At 37.2% G+C, this 19,041-nt stretch overlaps 1 non-coding gene across 1 annotated transcript; it reads right to left on the minus strand.

The window, feature by feature from the left end:
- Positions 1-6,070: 6,070 nt before the first annotated feature.
- LOC126032715 (small nucleolar RNA SNORA51) lies at positions 6,071-6,203 on the minus strand. Its single transcript, XR_007503936.1, has one exon. It is a non-coding gene; the product is annotated as a small nucleolar RNA SNORA51 (small nucleolar RNA).
- Between the last annotated feature and the right edge of the window lie 12,838 nt (positions 6,204-19,041).

The following is a 19,041-nucleotide window of genomic DNA, read 5'->3' on the forward strand; positions in this document are numbered from 1 at the left end:
CGGGCGCTGAGGTGATCGCCCGCCCGGCGCGCTCTCCTCCTGCGGCAGCGGCCGCCCCGGGAAGGAGGCGGCGGAGGGGCGGGACGAGCCCTCAGCCGAGAGGCGCCTGGCCCCGCCCTCTCTCGGGATGAACCATTCAGTCTGCGGGGGGCGGCGCAGCAGTTCCTAGCCAACTTCTGGGGCGCCTTCGTGTTGCTTCCCGCTTTTTCTCTCTTTTTTGTTCTTGTTTAATTGTTCAGACTCTGCCAAGCCTTTCTCGGAGAAGTAGAAGTGATAAGGCTTTTGCATCCATTTTTAAGCTCTTCTTTGTTCACCCTCCGGCTTATACTACTAATGATATCGTCCGCGGTGTGGCCCGAGGGGTTGGGTCGAAGTGGGCTGGCGAGGGGAGGAAAGGGCGGGGATGCCCAGGATTAATTAATGCAAGTTCTGTTGGAGCTGTGCAAAGGGGGTCCGACCGCACCTAGGCTGCAGTTCTTGCCCGCATGCACCCCAGCCTACAATCCTCACCGCAAAGAGTCATTCTTGTTCCTTGTGCTTGGCCCCTGAGCAACAGGCTCTGAGACCGGGTATTTTGGGGCTCTGCTATTGCCTTCTGCCTCTGGCACTTGGGTTCTTCTGGGCCCAGCATGCGACTGGGGAGCCTTTGCAGCTCACCTCCAGACCCCCACCTCCACCCCTAGACTGAGAAATCTAGAATTGCATTAACAGCAACTCTTGGGCCAAGTAGTTGCAAAAGAGTTGTTATTTGTTTGTTGTTGATTCTAATTTGCTTTGGGTTTTGTTTTTTGTTTTGTTTTGTTTTTTATTTTTGGGCCACACTCAGCAGTGCTCAGGGGTCACTCCTGGCTGTCTGCTCAGAAATAGCTCCTGGCAGGCACGGGGAACCATATGGGACACCGGGATTCGAACCAACCACCTTTGGTCCTGGATTGGCTGCTTGCAAGGCAAACGCCGCTGTGCTATCTCTCCGGCCCTGCTTTGGAGTTTTTGCATTGAGGCAAAACATGCAGAAAGTTGAGTGCGATCGTTTTGTCCCCCAAAAGAGGAAAGGAATCTTTGTATAGAATTCATAAACACATCCAAATTTTATTTGCGTCAGATCCTAGGGATCATTGTGGCCTATTTCTCCTTTATTATGCATACTGAAATCTATGCTAACAAGTTAGCAAGGAAAGTAGTCCAATCGTTTTGCCTATTTCGTCTTCAGTTTGGTTGAAAGGCTTCAAGTAAATTTGGATGAGGTACTGAAATAAGTAAGAAATGAATGAGTAAAAATCAATGTGATTTGCTTCTCATCTCACATTCTTCCTCCAGTCCCCAAAGAAAGTGGGCCTTCCACGGACGCCTTTTTTATTAGCTGCTTTCAGATGTTATTCTAGAGACTCCTATGACCAGAAAAATGGTAGTTATGCCCGAGCTGAAGCGAAAAAGAAGAGTTCTGCTAATAGTATTTACCTTCTACTTGTATTTTTTCTGCCTCCTGCAGGTAGCATTTGCTGATCAGAGTCCTGCCCCATGTAAATAAGTCAATGAATATTCATGAGAGCCCACTCTGGCTTTGGTTCAGAGCAGGGGAGAACAAAGAGAATGGACATACCAGTAGTCAACAAACAGTGCCAGCAAGGCTAACAACGTTTGTTGCCTTTCATGACTGCCTGCTGTGGACATTTTTCCCTCCCTGCTCCGGGTGCTTCTTGTGTAAGTTAGGCTTTTTTCTGGCTGCATGAAAGGGCAGAGTACAATCAGGAAATAATAAAATATTAGCTGTAAAAGTTAGTGAACAGCAGTTGAGGAAATACAAATTCTTTATCAGGAATGTTTTAAGTTTTTGTTTTAAGTATAAAGCCAGAGTCAGTCAATATTGTACTTGGTCTTCCAGCAGTCATCTTTATAATTTTGAAGGAACCCTCAAATGAAGTTCACTTGTGCTTATTTACAAATTCACTGTAAATTCCCAAGATTACCTGTTTTCTATTAAGCAATTATAAGTCTGTGTATTCCATTACCAGTCATCAGCAAAGTTGACAGTGTCACTTTCACATAAGAAATGACAAGAGGAGAGAACACTTCATGATACAGACTTGCATTGTATAGTCTCACAGATTATAGTTTCACTTTATCCACCCATGCAAGAATACACAAATGGACTCATCTCTGAAAAATGCATCCACTCCTGATTGTTAAAAATTGAATGTTTTCTTGGTTCAGAAAGCTGATGGAGGTGAAAAATTTATTGAACTAAGCTGCATCTTCTTGATTTCAAACTCCTCTCACATCTTCTCATCTTCCATTGTTGTGAGCAGCACAGTGTGCCAGACCCTGGCAAGGAACTTTCGTTACAGCAACATGACCTTGTCACAGAATCTGGAGTGGATCCAAATGTCAGCAGATCATTTAAAACCTTCAGGTCCTATGACTGCTCTACTGATGCACTTAGAAGAAAAGGGGGTCACTCAAGGATGGTCTCCCCAAAGATGAGATCCTATCATCATCCACACATACAAAAAAATTATAAAGAACGAATAATATGGGTGAGGCACTGAGCCATAGGGCTGGGTTACAAAGACACTTAATGCACATGTGAAAGTTAAGTAGTAGTGCATTAAGATGGATAACTTTTAATGCCAAAGAGATAAGCAGCTACAGACATTGGTGGGGGGATTCAAAGAGTGTGGAGATGATCAACACCTTTTTTTAGGTTCCTCAGGCAAGGTTGGTATGTAGAAAAACTTAATGAATTTTTTTAAAAAATATTATTTTATTAATATCATTGTGATTTACAAAGTCCTTCATAGTTGAATTTCAGATAAACAGTGAATCAGGTTGGTTGGTATGTAGAAAAACTTAATAAATTTTTTTAAAAAATATTATTTTATTAATATCATTGTGATTTACAAAGTCCTTCATAGTTGAATTTCAGATAAACAGTGAATCAGGACCCTTCCCTCCACCAATGAACCCAGAGTGCATCCTATACCACCACTTTGACCCTGGCTTGCCAGTATAACAGGCCCATTTTAGTTTAGATTGTTAAGTTTTAGGTCTCTTGATTCTATTGTTGTTTACTTTGCCTTTTTTTTTCTTCTTAATTTTATTTATGAAGACAACAATGCAAAGAAAGAGGGCAAGGTGAAGTGTTCGGTGGGAAGACAATCACCCATAAACAGAATTCTCAAAAGAAATCCCTTTGCTGACACCTTAATTTTGAATTATCAGCCAAAAAACATTAAGAAAACAAAAAACATTACTTTGCCTTTTATATTTAGTTTTGTTCTTTTTTTTCTATCAATGCACCTGAGATCATCAGCATTTTTCCTTTCTTCTTAATTTATAGAAAAATGCAGAAATATGAGATAAAACAAAGTAATCTGTGTGCCAAGTTTCTATAAAAAAAAAAAAAGGCAGGAGTCCTATTTAAAAGATAAAGGAAAAACTTAAACGCGAAGAAAAAAAAAACAAAAAAGGGTGCATGTGGCTGTTGTTTTTAAATTTTTTTTTTGCATAGTCTCAGCAAAAGTTGCATAAAATAGAAAGGAAAACTCTATGGCCTAAAAACAGGGAGACCCTACCCATGAAGCATTCTGCCATAAGACCAACTACAAACTCCAGGCATACTGAATTGTCTAAACCAAAGTCTTTCTTCGTGGTCCCAGTAAAAGTTCTTCTCAATCATGGTTGTCACAGTCAGAAAACTTAAATAATTTTTACTTAAAATAAAATTAAATAGGGCCCAGAGAGATAGCACAGCGGCGTTTGCCTTGCAAGCAGCCAATCCAGGACCAAAGGTGGTTGGTTCGAATCCCGGTGTCCCATATGGTCTCCCGTGCCTGCCAGGAGCTATTTCTGAGCAGACAGCCAGGAGTAACCCCTGAGCACCGCCGGGTGTGGCCCAAAAACCAAAATAAATAAATAAATAAATAAATAAATAAATAAATAAATAAATAAATAAATAAATTTAAAATAAAATAATAATTTTAAACGAATGTGTAAGGTAAATAAATGCTAAAGGAGAATATGAGGATAAAGAGACAGATAGGACTACAATAAGTATCTCATTGTGAATTTAAATGGATGGGTAGTATGTTATGTGAAATGGAACTTAATAAAACTATTAGCAAATTATGAATAGAAAGACCTGGTTCCACTGCAGCTGGATGGGGTCACTCAATGAAGAGACAAGGTGAGGGGTGAAGAATGAGCTTGTTTAACAAGCAACAGATTGACATTAAAGGAGTCATGCTCCAGAGAATCAATCTGACTATGTGACCACAAGAAGTCCTTTAGAAATGAAAAGATCAAGGATGTCTTTCATTTTAGAAAGGGCAGATCACAGAACAGGAGGAGGCAAAGAGGAATGTAAATTTTGTTGTGACTGATCTTCTGGCATATGCCACCAATGGTTCTATAACTCTAAAAATAGGTCCTGTTCTGTCTTCTTGGATAGGTTATTGGGGAACAATAGGTTATTGGGGAACAATAATGAAAGAAAACTGAGCATTCCTCCACATTCTCCCTGACGAGTTGTCTGGTTTCATCAAGAGGTATCAGCCTCAAACTTCTCAAATCCAGGAAGTCAGGATTTCACAGGATGTTGCTTTCTGGTTTCATATCCTAATTACACAACATAGTTTGAGTTGGTTGCTGGCTGGGTTCACCACAGATTAAGAATTAATACCCTTTGAGAGGAGCTCATAGGCAAGGAAGGGAGAACTTTACTAAATTTCTGTTATAATCAGAAATGCTTTGGGAACTTGTGATCTGAGGTATTTGGAGACAAACCTGAGGACTTGCTTCTAACTGAGACTAAGGTATAAAAAAATCAAAAACAGAGCAGACATAAAATAAACACATAGAACACTTGTTTATTTATACTTCAAATTCTTATGCGTTTTTTATACTCAGATATTTTGTAGAAGTCCCAAATAATTGAGTAAATTATAACCTTATATTTAAACTTACATGTTGAGTATTAGATAACACTTAAAATCACATCAAATGGAGATGTCACATTTAATGGTGTTCATCCAATGTTCTTCAGCCATCATGATGTTGACTACACATTAGACTCATAAGACACTTTCCCCAAAGCATCTCAATATGGCCACTATCTTTTGTTACTCTTCTCCAAAACTCTAGCATGTTCTTCAGTCTTTTTTTCTAAAATATCTTAATCCTACTCACTTCCCTTCTCTATAACCATCTCTTTTGTACATGTCACTATCATCCCTCATCTATCATCTGCACTGTTTTTTTGACTTTAATTTTTGTTTGCCACTCATATTTCATAACCATTGTTTTTCAATGGTTTAAAACACTAACCAGTGTATTTCATTTCTTAAGACACTCTCTTGGAGTCTTAAATCACTTGTAATAAAATTCAAACCTTTTATAATGTTTGACTTGCCTGTCATTCAGACTCATCAGTTTCTCACATTAGTCCACTCACGCAAGCTAATAATTGCTTCTCTTTCTCCTCACTCCAACTGACACCACATTGCTGTATTCTACTTTCTCTTTTCTAAAAAGTATTTCCATCTGCTTACTTAAAGTTTCCTTGTTTGTGAAACTGATATGATAAATAAGCCTTGCTATTTGCCTTATTATAATTTTTCCAACTTTAAGAGCATTCTCAAATAGCACAAGGTGAATTGATATTTGTGGAATAAAATTGTGTGAAAATGTGTGTGCTATGAATGATCAGACTTTCTAAGATGATATGACACCTGGAAAATAAGAATTGCTAACATTCAATGTTAAGATAAAATACAATCTATACAATAATGTAGATGGGGTATTCAACTATCTCAGAATTATTGCATTGAAAGAATATGTAACATATGAAGTATATTACAATATCACAAATATTTCATGGATGTTATATTAACTGGTCAAAATTTTGTGATTTTGACTGGTCAAAATTAGAAAATAAATCAACTTCAAGTAAATGGTTAAATCTGCGATCATTGAATAAACCCATTTTCTTTAAATTTGTACTTTTCCTTCATATCTCTGATTAATATCTCAAAACTATATTACTATACTCATTTATTTATTTATTTTATAAATTTTTTGTCCCCCAATTCACAATACAGACCAGGCAAAGGGCCTGTGTTGAGCTGTATATGGGGCGCATTTACTGTACCGCCTCTTTTTATACAGTCAATGTAAAGAACACAGCCTGTGGTAAGAATTGGGAGGCCTTTACCAGTGCAACATTCTCATGACCAATATCCCAAGTGTCCTTCCTCCCCACCCCACACTGGCCTGTACTCTAGACAGGCTTTCTATTCTCATTTCAAATGCTTTAGCGAGGTTTTAATTCAAAGCATACTAACTTTAAACATTATCAATTTCTTCATATGCTGGTATTTTCCAACAAAAATGTAGGAAAAAAAAAACCTTGTTCTTCACTAACTGAAAATACTTTACTTCTATTTAAAGCTAAAATTTTAAGATGTGCATTTGTATGATATTAAAAACTCAATAGAAATGTAAAATTTCTCAGGAAATTTAAAATAGCATTTAGCCTATATACTATCATATATTTAAAATTACTGAGTTTACTCAAGAGAGTAAATGAACATTTGAAGGTTAGAAATCCTAATGTTGAGTTCTTAAATCCAGTAATATTCTATCAAATTGATCATGAGGGGTTAGTACAGAGTGTAAGACTATTGTCTTGCATATGTCAAACACAAGTTCAATACCATATAATTTCTATGACCCCTGAGCCTGCTAGAAATAAGCCCTGAGCAGTGCAAGCTGTGGCCCAAAAATAAAACAAAAAAAATCAAAATAATGATGAAGGAAGAATTAAATGGCAAGATTTTCACTTTAAAATCTTTCTTCCTGGGCCAGAGTGGTGGCGCTAGAGATAAGGCGTTTGCTTTGCAAGCTCTAGCCTAGGACGGACAGCAGTTTGATCCCCTGGCATCTCATATGGTCCCCCAAGCCAGGAGCAATTTCTGAGTGCATATCTAGGAGTAACTCCTGTTTATCAAACGGGTGTGCCCCCCAAATAAACAAAACAAAAGAAAACAAAAATATTTCTTCCCATTTGAAATAAATAGGAAGTAAAAATAAATACTTAATTGTGAACATAATTCCTTTTTAAAACTTAATAAACAACTTTCTGATAATGTTGATTTCCAGTAAAATATAATTACAAAAATATTATTCAATCAACTTTATTATAAGACAAAGATTGGAATAATTTGACAATTTAGAAAACAGTCTTACTGAGGAAGAATGATATATAATAAACTTTGTATGTCTGAAATGTACGGTTTGACAAACTTCATTTTTGGACATGGGTGTGTGTAGAGTGCAAGATTTACAGCTAGCAATGCTCAAGGGTTACTCCTGGCTCTGCACTCAGGAACTATTCCTGGCAGTGCTTGAGAAACCAACCATATGGAGATCAAACCTAAATCAGCCAGGTGCAAAGTAAGCTCCTTAACTGCTGTACAATCTCTTCAGGCCCTGAGTTTGAAAGGTTTGTGATATGTTTATCCTTTAGAGAATCCTCACATTCAAGAAAGTAACATACCCATCACTTGGAAAAGCTTCCACTTGCCCCTTGGATTACATAAATGGAGATGCTTTTTGTCATGTGTTCAATACAATATTTTTTTTTTGTACAGGCATGGGCAGTAAATGATCAACTAAAAGCAATGGGTTCCTGCCCTAATAACACTTACACCATCAATCAAATAATGATATAAAAAAGAAACAGAAAAATCACAACTATAAACTATGTTGTACTACATAAAAGAAAGATCATATTTATCCATTATGTTGATTGTACTTGAAAGTATTTCTTTTTTTATATGAAAGTATTTCAAATCAAAGATGTTCATATGTGCTTTTGTAGTTGACATGGAAATATTCTCTAATGTTTTGTTTCTACTGCATATTGTGACATTTCTCTTAAAAAATCTTAGACATTGCTATATAGAGGGAATTGAACATTGAGGGGTGTGACCCAAACAACTAAACAAAACAAAACAAAAAAAGATTCTTCTAGGGCAGGGCTACAAAATGTTGTACGGAAGGCCGCTTGCGGCCAGTAGGCCGTGAGTTTGAGACCCCTGGGGGTCAAAGTTGATGAAAGCTGGGGTCAATAAAGGTAAGAGCGGTCAAGAAAACTGATGATTGAACTTTTGTACATAAATTATGTAAACCAGACTGGACATTAGCATTCTTTTTTTTAACTGAATTCAGTTGCCTCTTTTTTTTTGGGGGGGGGGAGTTATTTGGTTTGCACTCGTAGAAATTGATGTCACCCTATTAAATTGGAACCTTTTTCAATGCTTTCCTGAATTCCTGTTTACCTGAACATTGTTTCCTTCCCCTGCTTTCAGTAGCCATCTATCCTCTCCAAAAGCAACAGCAATTCATTGTTCACGTAACCTCTGGTTTTTTAAAAAAAATTCATTGGTTTCACTTGGTGTCCACTTCTGATCCCTTTTTGTAAAAACTTGTTCTTGACCTAAGGGTGTGATGGAAGAAATTAAAGGATATTTATTTGTAGGTTGGGCAATCCTGAGAAATAATTTTTAAAAGTACTTGGGAGCCAAATTGGCTCCATGCAAAATAGTTTAGGAAATAGTATGAATGCGAAAGATGAAAGGGAGTCCTTGCAGATTCTAAAATTGTGTTTTAAATATATTTTCATTGTGGTTTTTAAAAATGCAAAGCATAAATTAAAGAAACCAGGCTGGTGATGACGAAATGGTGTTAAAAAAAACACAAAACAAAACAAAACAAAAAAAAAAACGGCTTGAGGGGCCCCAGTATAATATAGTAAAGTAGGTAATACATGCCTTGTATGTAGCAGACTGGGTTCAGTCCCTGGCAACACATATAATGCCTGGAGACCCTCTAAGTGTGATCCCCCGTTCATGATTGAGCCTTAAGTACTGTGAGATGCAGCTAAAACAAATAAGGCAGGCAAAAGTTTGACTGTAAAAGGGCATCTTTGGGCCAAAGCAATAGCGCAGCCAGAGGGCATTTGTCATGCACGTGGCCAGGACGACCTAGATTCAATCCCCTGCATCCCATATGGTCCCCCAAGCCAGGAGCGATATCTGATCGCATAGCCAGGATTAGCCCCTGAGCCTCACCAGGTGTGGCCCAAAAACAATAAAAGGGAGTCTGTTCAGGAATATTAATTGGATCATTAGTAGACCAATACTAGTTTATATAAGAAAAACCAATGTAATCATCTTTGTAGTTTTAGATCCAACCAAAGATATAAAAATGACTTTGTTTTAATTATTTGAATGTTCTGTCAAATTTTTATTGATTCAGAGATACTGATATTGAAAGAGGAAAGATTTCCTTAGTTAATTTAAAATATAAAAGTAGTCCAGGATAATTCAGCTGGTAGGGAACTTGCCTTGATTTCCATCTTTGATTACCGCATACAGACCTTCTAGCATTGGCAGGAGTGATACCTGATGTGAATTACCAGGAGTAATTCCTGAGCACTGTTGAGTGTAGTCCAACCACCCCATAAAAAACATATCTAAAAATATATGTTTTATTTGTACAAGTGCTTAATTATTCAAATTTTTTAATCTTTTAATGATAAGCATTTTCAGAACCCTAAAAATTTACTTACTCTAAAAGCCATGCTGTTATTAACCCTGATTTGATGAAAAGAAATGGATTCAAGAAATTTGGATCTGTTTGTCTCAGATTCTGTTTGGATCTCAATTCTTGGCCCTTTCTAATGGTTTGATTTTTTTGAATGTCATTTTAAACCTTTTGGGGCCACAGATTGATTTTGTAAGTTATTGTCATAATTAAAAAACTGGATTTTTAATTTTTAATCTCAGTAGATTCTGCTATTTACCAGTGATATTACTTTGAACAAGTTATTTAATTTTTATGTTGCTACTAATTATAACAACTATTTCACAGGAATATTTTAAGAAAGCAAAATATATAAGGTAATTTGCTGCAGCATACTTTATTAACAGCTATTGTAATTTAGTGTACTAACATGTTTTCTGTTAGTGGCTTTATGTACTGGAGGCATTTTCTTCAATGATGCCTTTTTTGAATAGTCTAATAAGTCTAATGACAGAAATTGATGTATTATTCTTTGTGAGACAAATGGCATAAAATTGGGTGCATGCCTTAATGCAGTTATTAGTTTCAAGAAACTTGTAAAAATGCTCACTAGTAATAATCATTAAAGATTTTTTTAAAATACGCCCTCTTGTGTCATTTAGAAAGTTCCACTGAATTAACAGAAACCTCAAAATAACAGTAGTTTATTTGATTTTGTATGCTCAATAACCTCAGATAATAGTGGTTGAAGCAGGCGAAAATGGTTTTCTTCATCACATAAAAGAAGTTGTTATAATTATTGCAAACCTCAATGTCCAAAGGAAAATAATAAATATATATATAAAGAGAGAGAAGGAGGACAGAGAAGAGGATGAGGAAGAATAGGAAGAGGGGGAGGAGAAGGAGAAGAAAGAAGAAAAGAAGAGAAAGAGGAGGAGAAGGAGTATAAAGAGGATGAGGAGAAGAAGGAGGAGGAGGAAGAGGTAGGAGGAGAGGAAGAGAAGGGGAGGAGAGGAGGAGGAGGGACGATGGAGGTGAAGGGGTGGGATGATAATTGGGGACACTGGTGGCAGGATACGTGCACTGGTGAAGGGTGTTGTACATTTATGACTGAATAACTTTGTAACTGTGGAAAAAGAACAACTGTGTTATGAACAACCTTGTAACCACAGTATTTAAATAAACAAAAATAAAAAAGTTGTCATCAAGACTCAGTGTCCTATTTCTGCTCTAACATATTGCTTCTGTCCCCAAGGTCACCTGGTGGTAGTTGAATTCTGATGTTTGCTATAATGGGAGAGAGAACAAAAAATAGCAACAAAAGACTTAGAACAAACACTTGTGTGATCAGGTCCCTTCAAGCATTTATTTCTAAAGTTTCACAGACAGGTCTCCCCCAAGCATAGTTTGGTTGGAATTGTGGTTACTTCAAGCTGAAAGGAAAATGGAGATTTAGTGTTTGATTTAGGTAGTATTGTGCGTAAATAAAATTTGAAATTCTGCTTCTTTGGAAAAAGAGAATAGATTTGGAAGTATCCAGGCAGGATTCTCACCTATTCTTTAAAGAAGTCTATAAAATAATTCTCAGTTACAACAATAAGATCCTAGAGTACTTCATGAACATTGTAATAAAATCCTGTTTTGTTTAAATTGTCTTTTAAAAGTTTTATAAGAGAAGAAATCTGCTTCATTTTAGAAATAGGCTAGGTAAAACAGGTTTTAAAATTGCTGAGGCTTAGCAAAGACCTTCAGTGCTAATTGAATATAACAGTGAAGGGAGTGAGTAGAAAATAGAGAGCCATAATTTCATGAGATAGTAGCTTAGCTCTTAAGATTGTTTCTCAATTTAATACAACAATAACAACAAATAACTTAGGGATGAGGAAGAGACTCACAAAGTAATGAATAAAACTAGAATATAAAGCTTCTTTATTTCATTTTTTACCTTTTTTTAAATCAGAAAGGGGGAAGGCTTAGAGATTTCTCAAAAAAGAAGTTTATATATAACATTTTGGTACATCAGTTTCCTAGAGCAAGAGAGGTATATTTGGAACTGACTAAAGCTGATTATATGGTTTTTGTTTTCTGAAAACATTATCCAAAGAAATATTTTTTAAAATCATTGGATGAAGATACTAAATTTATGTGTTAAAATATGGTTCTTCCTTATGCATTAAAATTCAACTTATATATTTTATTCTTAAAAATCTACCAAATCTTGGGGCTGGAGCAGTGGCGCAAGGAGGTAAGGCATCTGCCTTGCCCGCGTTAGTCTAGGACAGACCTCAGTTTGATCCTCCGGCTTCTTATATGGTCCCCCAAGCCAGGAGCGATTTTTGAGTGCATAGCCAGAAGTAACCCATGAGTGTTACTGAGTGTGGCCCAAAAACCAAAATAAAATAAAATAAAAATCTACCACATCTTGGGGCCGAAGCAGTGCCACAAGTGGTAGGGCATTTGCCTTGCTCGTGCTAACCTAGGATGGACCTTGGTTCAATCCCCCAGCATCCCATATGGTCTCCTAAACCAGGAGAAATTTCTGAGTACATAGCCAGGAGTAACCCCTGAGAGTCACTGGGTGTGGCTCCCCCAGAAAAAAACCCCAAATATCTACCAACTCTTAAGAATGACTTTTGAAGAGGCACTGGATGTGTTTTGATTCTATTTATAAAAATTTTAAATTGCATTATAAAATTGATGCATCTTATTCAGCTAAGTCTTTTTGTCATCTCCAAACTCTTCTAAGTACTTAAATTACTATTATATTAGAATAAATTTAACATATTAAAATCATCTTTAGAAATTCTTAGATTTTTCTAATAATTCTGGTAATAATACTTCATAATAATAATTGTGGTAAAAAATCACTTATCCATATTTTGGATCAAATTAGAAATCACAGGCTGAAATATATTTATCAACGGCCAATTTTTAAAATACAGTACTTTTAAACTTGATTAAAATATTAGTTTTATAAATTTTATTTAATTTTTAATTTTGATTTGTTTTGATTTGTTTTTGGTCCACACCTGGTGGTGCTCAGAGGTTACTCCTGGTTCTGAACTCAGAAATTATTCTTGGCATGATCAAGGAAGCATATGGGATGCTGGTGATTCAACCTTGGTGATTGGCTGGTGATTCAGCCTTTTGTTTGTTTGTTTGTTTGGGCCACACCCATTTGGTGCTCAGGGGTTACTCCTGGCTAAGTGCTCAGAAATTGCCCCTGGCTTGGGGGACCATATGGGACGCCAGGGGATCGAACCATGGTCCTTCCTTGGCTAGCGCTTGCAAGGCTTACCTCTAGTGCCACCTCAACGGTTTGGGCAGCCTTGTGCAAGGCAAACGCTCTACCCACTGTACAATCTCTCTTTAATTTAGTTTAGTTTAATTTAATTTAATCTTTTGTAAACAGTTTATTATATGTTCATATTTAATATCCAGGTAAAAATGACTGATTCTCTTGGAACAGATGCCATTTAAGTAAATTTAGGGTCTAACAGTTTGAAAAGCACTTTTTTGTTTGTTTTTTGTTTATATTTTTTATTTTTGGGCCACACCCGGTGACGCTCAGGGGTTACTCCTGGCTATGTGCTAAGAAATCACTCCTGGCTAGGGGGACCATATGGGATGTCGAGGGATGGAACAGCGTGCAAGGCAAACACCCTACTGCTGTGCCATCGTTCCAGCCCCCTGGAAAGCACTTTTTAAAGTTACACTTTCAAGAAGGTTAGGTTCAGTAATAACTAGAATTGGCATTTGTGATATCTGGGGTTTGGAACTTACAGACACTCAAATTATTCCTTTATCTTTGTCCATTTGTAAAAATCACTGTTTATCCTTTGGTAGTCTAAATTAAAAAAATTCTCTCAGAAATAGAATGCCCGTCTCAAAGACAGGCAAGGGATGGGGGAGGAGGGAAATTGGGGACGATGGTGGTGGGAAAGTTGCAGTAAAGGGGATTGTCCATTTTAAGGCTGAAACTCAATTATGAACATGTTTGTAACCATGGTGCTTCAATAAAGAAATTATATGTTGAAAAAATATTTCTCTCAAAAGTAACTAGTGGGAGACTAGGTTTGCTTTTAATTTAAATTTTGCACACTTGGCATCCAATTTAGAGCCTCTCATATATGCGAGATAAGCACTCTTCCACTGAGCCCTATCATGGTCCCTAGTTTTACATTTTTAATTGTTTTAAAAACAGTAAGTTATTTTCAATCATTTTTGTGAATTATAATTCACTACTCAGTGTATTCAGTATTTAGGAGTCTTAGCTGTCAAATAATTTATCTAATTAAAATTAATTCTTTCTTATTATCATTTTGGTTTGTGATCACTTGCAGTTGTACTCAGGGCTTTCTCCAGGTTCTGAGTTCAGGGATTTCTCCTGGTAGATTCGGGGACTATATGGGATGGTGGGGCTGAATATGTAAAGCCTTATCACTGTCCTATTTTTCTGGGACTGATAAATTGATTTTTTTAAATTATCTTTATTTAAAACACCGTGATTACAAATATAATTGTAGTTGTATGATTACAGTCATGTAAAGAACACCCCCCTTCACCAGTGCAGGATTCCCACCACCAATTTCCTAGATCTACCTACTCCCCACCCCACCCACACCTGTACACGAGACAGGCTTTCTTTTTCCCTCATTCATTCACATTGTTATGATAGTTTTCAGTGTAGTTATTTCTCTAACTGCACTTATCACTCTATGTGGTGAGCTTCATGTCATTAGCTACACCTATATGGGAGGATGGGGGGAAGTAAGGGTTGGGACTGAGGCAGTAAAATATTAGAAATGAGCTTTGTAGGGCAGTATCAAGGTCCCAATACAAGATAGATATTATGGATATATAGAATATATGCACACAATACTATCAATATGAAAACAAGGAGAAAAAATTTCCACTGACTGTCCCAACATAAACCAGTGCTAGAACAGCCTGCCCTCCTCCCAGAGCACATTCCCATTAGTGTAGAGAGAGATAGGGGGAAAGCCTGTTGACCCCTATAGAGTCCACCTAGACCGGTGCTCAGGGAAAGACTGAAGTCCAGGGGAGAAAAACCCTATACCTGGCAAGGGCTGGTCTCCAGAATCAAGGAGGAAATCGGAAGCCAAATGTCTGCCCACCCTCCTCCCTATGTACCTCCCCCCTGGAGTACGGAGGGAGGGGGGAACCTGAGGATCACTAAGAGTCCACCTGAACCCACTTCTGGCCATCTGAACTGGCACCAAGGGAAGGCTGGAGTCAGGGGAAAAAGACAAGGACGGCTGGCGGCCTGCCAAGCCTCCCAGCACTCCCCAGGCAAGGGAGAAAGGTTCTGGTATGTGGCCTCCCCAAACCCCATACCTGGCAAGAGCTGGTCTCCAGAATCAAAGAGGAAACTGGAAGCCGGATGTCTGCCAGCCCTCATCTCCATGTACCTCCCCCCTGGAGTACGGAGGGAGGGGGGAACCTGAGGACCACTAAGAGTCCATCTGAACCCACTTCTGGCCATCTGAGCTGGCACCCAGGGAAGGCTGGAGTCAGGGGAAAAAGACAAGGACGGCTGGGGGCCTGCCAAGACTCCCAGCACTCCTCAGGCTAGGAATAAGGGCCCCGGTAAGCTCAGTTTTTCTGATCTGTTAGTTCAGTGTGAAAATTTCTAATTTCAGTTGACAAATCTTCTTGATGCTTAATTTTGCTCCAGTCAAGTTTATCGATTTTTTTTGAGCTCCCTGAACATTTTTCATATTTCTACTCTAAACTTCTTATTTGAGAGGATATCTATTTGTTTTCTACTTTTTAGATTATTAGAGGAGCCATCTTGATTTCTGTATATATGGGGGTGTACTGAAAAATTACTCCATTGGCAAGGCTGTAGATTGCTTCTTAAAATGTGCAGAAATGGAATTCAGGGGTTACAAGATAATCGCGGTGCGAAGCGAGGCCACGTTTTGGGTGTGGGTCCTGAAGAGGTTATAGTCCTTGGAGTGCAATCAGGCTCAGCAGAGAAAAGGCCGCCGTGGTTTATAAGTCTCTGGGTACCCGATCACAGCAGGAATTGGCCCCACGTGCGTTGGGTGGGGACATCTTACCGGGTGTGGGTCCTGAAGAGGTTATAGTCCTTGGAGTGTAGGCAGGCTTAGCAGAGAAAAAGCTGATAAATTCTTAATATTATTAAAAGTCTTATAAAAATTCAACATTTTGGAAATGGAGATGTGACTGTGAAGTATAATTCTTGCCTTACCTGTGTGAGGTCCTGGGTTCTATCCCTGGCACTGCATGGACACTAATGGGTGAACATTAATGAATACTAATAGGTGTGGTCCCAAAATTGAACAAATAGTTCCAAATGCTCTTCCTTTCAGCAATTATTTGCAAATAAAGTTGATTGTAAAGATAGGACAATAATTTTCATTGCAGAAAACTTTAAATGTTAGCATAAATATGAGTGGTAATAGTAAAAGAATAAATTTTAGTCTCACATGAGATTTTTTTTGCTCCTATTTTTATCTATATTTTATAGTGAAAAAATTATAGAGTAAATTATAGGTTTGACTTTTCAAAATATTTTACCATAATGTGTAAATCAGAAATTAAGGAATGTGTCTGAGAGAAATAAGAAGGCTATTTTTTTTGGTCAGAGGTAATAAGAGGAATGATACATGAAAATTTATGTTATTATAAAAACTTGGTCCAATGACTTTTCATCCTAAATAATAAATGGAAAAGCTAATCTCATATTCAACTTTATCTGAGGTTGTTTTCTGGCACTGAGAAGTAAATAAGAAGGTTATATTTTGGATTTCTATTTTTTTAATTTTAACATAGTGTGTTCTAGATCAACTGAAAACCAAGAGCATTGGAAAGTAGTGAGTGAATTATTTGGATTGGTCACCTTGAAGTTGCCTAAAGATTCTGGCAGACATTCAAAACCCAGAGACTGAACAAGTTAAGGGTAAAATTGATCTGTCTAGTAATTTTCTGTCTCTGACTGCCTCCTTTTATTACAGTTTTGGAGTCTGGGTGCTTTTGTTCACAACAGAAAAGCTTTGAAAGCCCTAACACATTTGTTATATAGTCTATCAAGCAAGGTCAAGGAACTTGCTTTTTGCCTTCACAACATGGCATCCAGGCTGCTTGGTGGATACACATAAAAGGTAACTGTGCAGTGTTGCCTGTTCCCTTGAGCTCTGTTCCCTTATTTCCTCCTAGTAAAATGAATTCTCTAGTATCTGACTCAGAAGCACAAATGCTGGTGCTGAGGGCAAGTAAGCATTGTCTGCGTTATCCTGGGATGCCCTTGCATTGAGAAAATTATATTATTTCACTCTTTATATCTCTCACTAGTCCTTCCAGTCTATACCTCTTTTACTGTTTTAGAGAAAAGAGCCATCATATTTTTCAAGCTCTCAGCTTGTCTAAAGAATCAGTTATATATATGCAACTTATAGAGAAGAGATATGAATGGAGAAGGTAGAATAAATAAAAGTAGGATAGCTTTTTCTAATACCTTGGAGAATTAGTTATTTCAGTATGAAGGTATTTTTAAAGACCCATGGAACTTCTTCAATATACAAATTTGTTTTTGAAACTTTCTAAAGCAATATTGCACAGTTATTAACCATAGAGTCTAAGAAAAAAAGGTCAGCACTTAAATTCGTACTCTAATGTTAAATATTGTAGGAACTGCAGCCTGATTCAGTTTCAAACACCATGAATCTGGTCCAAATGCTTCAATTTCCACCCCGAATATCTTCCTGACTCTGTCACTTGTTATCTTTATAACTTTGGCACACTGTACTTAACTTCTTTTGTTTCAATTTGTTTATCTTTAAAATGCAAGCAATGATAGAATAATAGATGCTACCTTATAGGGATAAATAGGATTAAATGAATTAATAAATCTAACCATTTAGACAATATAAATATATAAACTCTAAGAGTTGTCATTAATACTCTTAATAAATCCATCAATATATAGACCTTGTGATAAAATGATGATCATCTGATTTTTATAGATATATTGAACATTGGATACTCTGCCTATACACAGAGAAATAATAAAACTATTATTTTATTCTGAGGCTGGAGCAATAGCATAGCAGGTAGGGTGCTTGCCTTGCATATGGCTGACCTGATTTTTATCCCTTGCATCAAATATGGTTCCATGAGTCCACTAGGAGTGGCTCATGGATTCCTCAGTGCAGAGCCAGGAGTAACCTCTGGGTACCACTGGGTGTGACAGCCCAAAAAGTATTATTTTATTCAGTGTTATGCAAACAATGAAATAATTGATAATGCTTACCAAGCATGTTTTACAAATGTTGCAATAACCCCAACAATTAATCTTTAGGAAGCATATATTGCAAATAAATAGATAAGATTAGGCATTTGTTCAGATTTACAAACCCAGGCTGTATGATCTCAGTATGGGTGTTCTTTCTCACCTCACCATGCAGCCTGGTAACTAGGACTCCATATTCAAAGCAAGTGGTTTCAGGCTTGAGCAAGCATTGAATCACCCAAAGAAGTTGTAGACTATATCCACAAAAAACAGTGTACTAGGCCATAAGAAGAGACAAAATTATGGAATTTGCTATTAGTGCTTGGAGCTAGAGGGCATCATGCTGAGTGAGTCAGTTAAAAAAGGAGAGTAGATGTAGAATGATACTTAAAATATGTAGAATATACAGATACAAAGAAAGGAAATAACAAATAACGAAGGCAACAGACTTGAAGAGTTGGTCTACAGTTCGTCTATATTTACCTGAGATGGAGAGTAAATGGATAGATGGCAGATGGATGGTATTTTAGGGAAGGGAAGTAGGTACTCTACCATGGTTGGTGTGATGTTGGAATGATTCATGCATGCAACAGTCATTGACAATATTGTAAATAATATTGTATCAAAAAAAAAAAGGTGGTGGAGACATGTAGAGAACTGGTTTAAGAACTTGTTAGATTGTAGTCTGCCGCCTCAAAGGCTTGTATTCAGGAACTCTGGCATGAAGAGTGTAACTTGCTTTCTAAAGCTTTGAGATACTTTTGCTGCTAGTGGTCTAGAGCTCATCTTTTGAGGATTGTTGTCCTATGCTTACTGTCTCTGGACTTGTGTTACCATAAATTGGTTTGCAATTGCCTTTTATAGTTGGAAGCAACTTAAAGCTATCAGAGTGTTCTTCTGCTGTCAATACTGTTAACCACACAGAATTTTTCTGAAATGCACTGTAGATCACGCAATATGGTATTAAATTTTTGAATTTTTGTGGCAGTATTTCTCCTTGAGAGATTTCTTTTCCTTGCTCAGTTTGCTGGTGATATGGGCCGTTAATTTTGCTAGGAACTTGACACGTTTCATTACACATGGCTTCTTTCTATTTTAATATAGGAAAAGTGATGAGTAACTAAACTTACTGAATTTAAAGTTTTTTAATCATATTTCACTTTTCCATTGTCATTTAAGTC

This window comes from Suncus etruscus, chromosome 16, assembly GCF_024139225.1.
Source record: "Suncus etruscus isolate mSunEtr1 chromosome 16, mSunEtr1.pri.cur, whole genome shotgun sequence".
Classification (NCBI taxonomy): domain Eukaryota; kingdom Metazoa; phylum Chordata; class Mammalia; order Eulipotyphla; family Soricidae; genus Suncus; species Suncus etruscus.